Here is a 9,773-nt window from a genome sequence, read left to right as displayed (position 1 = left end):
CTGAAGCAGCTAACACTACTGACCACCTCTGTTTCTCAGGTCCGATCCTACACAGGTGGACTCAAATGAGGGACCAAACAACTCTAACATAACACCAAACATCTCCCCAAAAACCCCTCTAAAACACCTCAAAATATGCATGCAAAACAGGCAAAGGAATGTTAGACAGGGCACCTTCAGCGGCACATTCGGCGGCCGAAAGTCCCTCCAGAGCCGAAACTCAGGCACTTTCGGCGGCCGAAAGTCCCTTCCAGATCCGAAAGCCATGCACTTTCGGGGGCAAGGTTCGGGGGCTAAAAGACCTTCTAGAGCCGAAAGTCCAATACTTTCGGCGGCATGTTCGGCGGCCGAAACTCCCCTCCAGAGCCGAAAGTTCAAACTTTCGGGGGGCGAGTTTAGGCGGCCAAAACAGCCTCCTCAAGGGGTTCGGCGGCCGAACCTGGGTTCTCCAAGAAGGCAGAACCCGATTCTCACATGTACATTCAGCCACCCCAAGCTTCCCAACTCACACTAACTCATACAAAAGCATGCATAAACATATTTTCAAATATGTAGGGGCTTCAAACTAGCCTATACCCCAATAAACATTACATTTATCATACATAAACACACATTTACATAAAGGGTAACATAAACCCTCAACTCCTAGTTCTACTCTAATCATGCAATAAAACTCCCTTAAAACTTCTCAAAACATACTTAAAATACAAGAGGAGGTGAGGATCCATGCTTACCTCTTGAAGAACGAGAGGATTGACGGTCCTAACTCGGAGATGTAGAGGAAGATAGTTCCTGAATCTCCAAGCCTCCAAAACTTTGCTCCTTAGCTCAAACTCTTCAAAACCAGGTTTAAAACTTATTAAAACTTGTAAGAACTTGAAGAAAACCATAAAATCAACGTGAGAAGGGCATGAACTCACCTCCACCCGAAAAGAGGAAGAAAGCTCGCCCCTTTTCCGGGCGAAGGGCCTTTTATACGTGGCCTGGTCAGCCACCTTCGGCAGCCTAACGTGCCTCCTAAACTCATGCATGTTCGGCGGCCGAACTTGAGATTCGGCGGCTGAACCTGGTTTCTGCCCTCAACACTTTCGGAAACCTAAAGCATTCCCGAAACAGCCCTATGTTCGGCGGCCGAACTTCACCTTCGGCGGCCGAACCTGGCAAAAGCCTCATTGGTCTTTTCTTTTCAAAACTCACTTTCTTTTCTATTAAAAACCATAAAATCTTGTGAAAACATTTTAGAAAACACATTTTACCGCCGGATGATAGGGATTCCGATTCCGGAATCTAGCCGGGTATTACACTCGTAATCGTAAAAAAGTAGGTTTTTTAACTATGGACCTAGCAAAAGAAAAATTGGGATAGGATTAATTAATTTATAAAATATATTTTTATTTTATTATAAAAAAAATTATTATTTAATTCTTGTGATATTGAAAACTCATCTATTATTTTTTTATTTTAAAAAATAAATTAAAATATTTTTTATACTTTAAAAGATATACTAATTAATCATTTTATTAGTTTTAGTTATTAAATATTTTATTATTTAGTCTGTATACTATTGAAAACTCATTAGTCATTCAGTTTTATAAAAATAACTAATTCAGTTTTATAAAAATAACTACTAATTATAAGTTCTTCCGTATATTATTTATTTTAGACTTTTTTGTAAGGAGAATTTATTATATAGTCTCTATGATATAAAAAAAAATACATTAGTTAGTCTCTTTATTTTAAAAATTATATTAAAACATTCTTAAGATATTAAATATATATTAATTAGTCATTTCATTAGTTTTAACTATTAAATATTTTATTATTTAAACTCTATAGTAAGAGAAAATTCATTAGTTAGTCTCTTAATTTATAATAATATTTACTAATTAGTTTTTTCGTATTGAAGATATTTGAAATTTTTTTATAATACTTAATAGCTAAAATTGATGGAGAGATTAATTAGTAGATTTTTTAAAATTTCATGAATGTTTAATATATTTTTTAAAATTAATGGATTAATTAGTGAGTTTTTTTATATTATAGAAACTAAATAATAATTTTTATTTTTAGTATATTTAACGGGTAAAACTAACGTAAAAACTAATCGATAGATTTTTTAAAATCTCAGAGACGTTTTAATATAGTTTTCAAAATTTAAATGACTAACTAATAAGTTTTTTTATATTATAAGGATCAAATAATAATTTGTTATGATAATATCATATACTATGTAAACATAATTTATTATTATTTTTATGTATAACTATTTATAAAATTATTTATATTATTATTTTATTATTAAATATCATATTTTAAAAAAATATTTTATTTCTTACTATTACATAAAAATTTATACTTATTTTTATATAATCAATTTTTAGAAAACCATTTTCAAAAAGTAAATAACAAAAATTAAAAAAATATTTTTAATTTTGTGAAAACAAAAAATAAAAATCATGAAGTGATACTAAATGTACCTTAAATTAGTTCTTATATATATATATATATATATATATATGTATGTATGTATGTATGAGTGCAAGTGTGTAGAAAGTGAATTAAGAAATTAAAATATAAAAGAGCATATTATTATTTGATTCTTATATTTTGTCAAAATTGACTATTTAATTTTTTATTTCTATGTCATTCAGTTAAAATAAATCTTTATTTTTTTTAATTATATATATATATATATATATATAAAATTTATTTCTTCTAATCAAAGTTAAAAATATATTTATTAATATTTTATTTGATAAAAATATTAAAGAGTTTGATTTTATAAAATTCAGAATATTTTAATTGAGTGATTTGAAAATAGAGATTGAATAATTAATTTTGATAAAACAAAACAACCTATTAATAATTTAATTATATAAAAAAGAATTATTCAAAACTCTCTAAAGTTTCATCAAACAGTGAGAATCTCCTTGCAAGTTTCATCAAACTTGTCGGTAGTACAAGCAAACACAATTGGCCCATCAATCTTGGAGTCGAGATCACCATTCTGAGATTGTTTAATCAATTCTTGCAATGTCGGAAACTTCAGATTCTCCACTCGAATTTGGTATCTCTTACTCTCATCACCCACATACATGGCTATGTAGCCTTTTCGAACTTGTGGAGTTTTGGTTTTCTGATCAGTGGAATTGGAGAGCAATTTGTAATAAAAAGATGATTTGATTGCATAAGGCTGACCTAAAATTTTGAAGAGAGAATTCATTTTCCTACTAAAAACTCTGGACGATGGCATTATTGATGAAATTTTTTTAAAGAAAGATTTGAGAGTTAGAAAACCCGAAAGGAAATTTTATAACTGGATTAGTTTATTAATTGGTTTAAAAAAAGTTGCAAATTAAGCCGGTAATAAATAATTTTTATTAATTATCTAATTATTTACATTTTGATTTATTAATGGTAATTGCTAAATATGGTAATTAAGTGATGCTTAAGTTTATAATTTTGAGAATAGAATAATAAGATATGACGACAAAATTTATTCAGTTGTATGGTTTTTAGTTTCTTAAAATGGCAGAATTAGTTTATAGGTCAGTAGATTTTTTGTTACGAGTTTGAAATGGAGAGATTATCACAAATTATATGCAATATCCACACTTAATTAATTCTCTAAATTTTTCATACAAAATGTTGAAATGGTTATCTTCCATTAAAAAAAAGAAATGGTTATAATAAAAAATTAAATATTTTATTTTTTTATATCAACACGAACTTTGTTAACAATAACAAAATTATTAAAATTATTAAATAAATTAATAAAAATTAATAAGGTTAGCTAAAGTTATAACGAGCGAAAATATTGAATTAACATAAAAATTTTGGTTTTTTTTTTATTTAATCTTTTTTAAAGGGTAAAATGATAATATTTATTATTGTATTCCTATTTATACATGAGAGATGGTATCTAAACAGAAAGAAAAATCAAGTCTATGATTATATAATCATAAGATTAAACAACTGATCCATCTATCAATATTTACTTCTTATATCAATTATAAGACAACCAACTCAAAACAATCAAAATAAATAAAGAATCAGACGAACAGAACCCGTGAACAGTAACTCGTGAACAGTAATCGATAAACGGTAGTCATGAACAGTTTCCGCAAACAATACCCAATGAACAGTTCCCCATGTCTCCAAATGTTACTCTTTATGGGTAACCCAATGAACAGAATCCTAAGTCTCCAATGTTATCCTTGTAATCCAAATGAACAGAGTTCTAAATCTCCAAATGTTACCCTTTATGGATAACCTGATGAATAGAGCCCTAAGTTTACAAATATTATATTTATGGGTAATCCAAAATGAACAGAACCCTAAGTTTTGCTAGTATTTTAGACAGCTCCATCTCGTCTCACACGGGTATCCTTTTCCTCGCAGGCCCACTAGCTCCGCACAATTTGTCTGACTCATAGTGGTTCTGATACCATGTAGAATGATAATATTTGTTGTTGTATTCACAATAAAAATTACAACTTATTTATACGTGAGACGGTATCTAAATAATAAGAAAAATCAAGTTTATAATTATATAATTCTAAAATTAAGCAACTGATCGATCTATCAATATTTACTTTCTAATTAACATATTTACATTTTATAATCTATAACATAAAGAAATGAAGAAAACTATTTTTTAACAAAAGTGGAGCCAATAAAACTAGAATTAGCAGCTTCGATTCAATTTTTCTTTTCCTATTTTGTAAATTTTATGTTGATTCCTTCAATTTTTTTTCTTACTAGAATTTATTTTCTTTTTGTAATTTATTAACTATCGTACATTACAAAATAATATTTATGGAAAATTTTAATTATAGTTTTATTAATAATGACGTTTATATTAATTTTATATTAGTTAATTTTATATAATAAGATAAATAATAAATAAATTAAAATAAAAAAAATACCTTAAAAAATATTTATCTTGAGAGTTTAATTTATGTAAGAGTTTTTTTATAACAAAGTTTTTTTTTGAAAGTATAACAAAGTTTTTTAATTTATGTAAGTGTTTTTATAACAAAGTTATATATTTAATTTAATTAAAATTATATTTTTTTAAAAATAGAATTTATATTTAAATAAAAAATGATTCTAACTTATTAAATATTTTATTTTTTAACCAATTAAAATAAAGAGTTACTTAAAATTATTAAATTTAACCACGTTTAATATAATATATATATATATATATATATATATATATATATATATATATATATATATATATATATATATATATATATATTATATACTTTTGACAATCCAACAATCACACACAATAAGCACACAAAAAAAAAAGAGAACAATACATAAATTTAACAAGATACACCAATTTAGCTCATGGCAATTAGATTTTTTTTATTTTTCTATAAATTTTCGAACAGAATACACTAAGATAACATTATATATTTATATACTTGGAAAAAATACAAAAAGACATGATATTCCTTAAAAAATTTGTGACCTTGAAATATAGTATATAGTTCATAATATATCATTAGACTCTCTATCTCAACATATATATATTTCATGAAATTGAATTTAGAATAAATAGAAAATAATTTTAACTAATTAAATTAAATATTTTAAATAATAATGCTACAAAAAACTTTTGCATAATAAGTTGTGAGCTGCCACCATAAGATGATTTGATAAGCTGATAAGCGGTCCCACTAGTAGAAAGGAAAATTTCAATGACCAGCTCCTAATCAAGACTCGAACGACCATTATACTCGGAACCAAGAGAAAAGATCCAGTCTTAGAACAGGTCGCCTTCAAGTTGGACAGACTCGCCCTCTCCAACGTTAAAGCGAGTCTCCATAAGTTACTGTTAAACGGCTACAAACTAGCAGATTCCTTTTACGCCTGTGATCACAAAATTAACTACTAATTAGCCATGAAGATCCCTTACTAATAGGCCGGCCACATCATCGCCGAATTATTAGAAAAATACTATATTTATCTCCACTTTTTTACAGTATAAAAAGGGAACGATTATAGAGGTAAAGATATGCTGTTCACTCACACTAATACTCTGAATTCTGAACAATTACTTACTCCCGCTTTGTTCTTTGGTTCACTAATTTGAGCGTCGGAGCTGCCATAGACGCCAATCACTTTACTTTCTCTTCTTGTAGATCTAATCAATCACAGCACAGTCGAGCTTGACTCATTTAATAAATTCATAAATGAGCCGAGCTTGACTCATTTACTAAACGAGCCTATAAATTAAGCTCGATCTTGACTCGTTTATAAATCAAATTGAGCCCAGTCGAATTTTTATCAATGCAAAACTCGAGTAACTCACGAATAGTTCGGTTCATTTACACCTCTAGTTACTACACCTATCACTTGAACACCTATCTAATCTGGAGCACTACACTCTACTAAAAAATAAGATTTACATGAGTTTCTTCGGTTGCTTCACTTTTGTTGATTAGCGATCATTAATCTAATTAATATTAAGTAATCATATAAATTTTACACACTGATACTTAAAAGTGTCTCTTTCCTTCTGAATCCAAGGACCATACTTATAGATTAAAAACTTAAATTCATTAACTGAAAAATAAACTAAATAATAAATAAATATATTAAACTAGGTAAAAACAAATGTGACCCACGCAGCTTCTGAAAATAAACCATCTCCAAACACACACATATATATACACAAACACACACTTAGCAGTTATCATCAAGCTCCGGATTCTAAGCTCTTCTTCTCCAATACTCTGCACCTATTTCCAAACATAGATGTAGGTTGCAATTAATAAAGTAATAAAAAAAAAATGAGAATAAGTATTTGAATGAATCAAACTAAGTTCAAATCCAACCACCAAATTTTCAGTTGGGTTTAATAGGTCTGATTCAAACTAAGTTCAAATCCAAAACACCCATTTGCTTTGCTAACACATCATTTAGCGTTATATTTTTCTTTTTGGTCAATAAATTTTATTGCCAAAAAGAACTGCATCCAGCAAATTACTTTTTAAAACATCAATAAATTTTATTTTTTAAACTTTTTTCAAGAATAATTTTTTACTACTTTTAAATAAAAAATTATAGTGTCTACAATACTATTACAAAATAAATTTCTGGTTTTTCAATACAAAATAAATTGTGATAGTGGCAAGTATGGAGACTAAATAGAAATTCCATCATTTAAGTGGTCAATTTTGTATTTTAATTATTTTTTGAGATATTTTTATAATTTTGCATATTAGAGTTTTTTTTCTATTATAAATAGCATTCGTTGTCTATTAGAGACTCACTTTTCGATGTTTAAAGAATTTCAATAATATTTTTCGATTTCTAGCCTATATTTCTCTTATATCATATTAGCCAAAGGGTATTGGTTAGAGAGAAAGATAGGATTATTAGCAAGAGAAAATTAAATAAATGCAAACAGTTTCACAAATAGACTATAATTTGTTAATAAAATTAATTAGACAAATTTAGTTTTTCAAAAGAACATGTAATCCGTTTGTAAAACTAAATATATACAAACTACATGTATACAAACGGATTCGCAAATGTACATCTAATTAATTTATAAAATTAAATAGGTACAAATAAATTCACAAACAGACGGATATTCCTTTTATAAAATTAAATGTACATAGAAGGATTTGCAAAACAAACTTGTAATTTATTTATAAAATTAAACAGTTACAAGCAAATTTACAAACAGAAGTGTAAATCTTTTGTAAAATTAAATGGACAGAAAAGAATTTGCAAACAGACTTATAATCTGTTTGAAAAATTAAATGGACCTAAATGGATTTGTTAACAAACTTATAATCTGTTTATAAAATTAAAATGACACACACAAATTTGTGAACACACATATTATTCATTTGTGAACACACATATTATTCATTTGTAAAATTAAATAATTACAAACATATTTATAAACGGATATATAAATTGTTTATAAAATTAAATGGATATACATGAATTCGAAAATAGACTTATAATATGTTTATAAAATTAAATGGCCACAAAAAGATTCACAAACGGATGTATAACCCATTTGTAAAATCAAATGGTCACATAAGAATTTACAAATGAAAATTCAAATGTTTGAAAAATTAAAAAGATATACACGGATTGACGAACATGATGTATAAACCATTTGTAAACTTAAATAGTCATAAATAAACTCACAAACATATGTGTAAACTATTTGTAAAACTAAATAAACACAAAAGAATTTGCTACGGACTTATAATCCATTTTAAAATTAAATGTACACACGGATTTGCAAATGAAAGTGTAACCATTTGTAAAATTAAAAAGACACCAATTTGCAAACAGACATGTAATTAGTTTGTAAAATTAAGAAAAATTAACTATTTAGTCTCTATAGTATGACAAAATTCACTAGTTGGTCATTCTGTTTTAAAAATATATTAAAATATTTCTGACGTTTTAAAAAATCTACTAATTGATCACTCTGTTACTTTTAACCCCTAAATATTGTAAAAAATTATAAAATGTCACAGAGAGATTAATTAATATACTTTTTAAAAAGCTGTAGGATTAACTAATAAATTTTTCAAACTATAAGAATTAAACATTAAAATACTTAACGGCTAAAATTAATGAAGACACTAATTAGTAGACTTTTTAAACATCAAGAACGTTTTATTCTATTATTTAAAATAGAAGAATCAACTAATGAATTTTATCATGGGACTAAGTAGTAATTTTTAAAAAAATTAAATTGCTACAAACAAATTTATGAACGAATATATAAGTTGTTTGTAAAATTAAATGGATATAAAATAATTTGCAAATGAACTTATAATCTGCTTGGAAAATTAAATGGACATACACGGATTTGCAAACCAAAGTTTAACCATTGTAAAATTAAATAGACACAAATAGATACGTAAATAAATTTATAATCCGTTTGTAAAATTAAATGGATACATACGAATTTACAGACGTTTTTTATAAAATTGAAATAACATATGGATTTACAAATGGATGTATAATCGATTTGTAAAATTAAATACTACAAACATATTTATAAATGAATATATAAATTATTTGTAAAATTAACTGAATATAAATAGATTTATAAATGGATATAGAATCATAAAAAAAATTATTTTTGTTGTGTTCATTTGTTGGAGCTAACATTTATTTGTGAAACTCTCACTCTACCAGACATATGGAAATATCCAGTCAAAACCATGCCAAGTTTACCTGCTAAAGAAAATACAGACATAGATTATATTATTCAAAATCATGATGGAACAGTGGAATTAAAATTTAAAAGATCTAATTCTTTTAGACAAACCACTCCTAGTATATATCAACCATCTAGACATTCCTTAGAATCTTCCCATAGACGACATACCATAGATATACAGACAGATACAAGTATATCCGAAGAATCTACGATTCCTATTTACCAAGGACCTTTTGTAGGAGAAACCTCTGGAACAAAACCAATTGAAGAAACCTTTGACCAACATACAAAACCACAACAAAAGACACCAGGTATCAAAATCCAAGAAGGTGTTTTTAGGCAAGGACAATTTAGCCAACCCTATGAAGATAGTGATTTTACTCTTAATACATTAACTCAGCCCTTTACTATTGATAAAGACCAAATCCAAGCTGACTATATGTCCGATAAAAACCGGGGGAAAAGAGATATATTTTTACAAACTTACTCCAGAAAAGAACAAAGTCTAATTAAAAGACAATTCTTTACATTTTGTGAACAAGTTGAACAAACC

Source organism: Manihot esculenta, chromosome 9, assembly GCF_001659605.2.
Source record: "Manihot esculenta cultivar AM560-2 chromosome 9, M.esculenta_v8, whole genome shotgun sequence".
NCBI lineage: Eukaryota > Viridiplantae > Streptophyta > Magnoliopsida > Malpighiales > Euphorbiaceae > Manihot > Manihot esculenta.
This window is presented reverse-complemented; position numbering follows the sequence as displayed.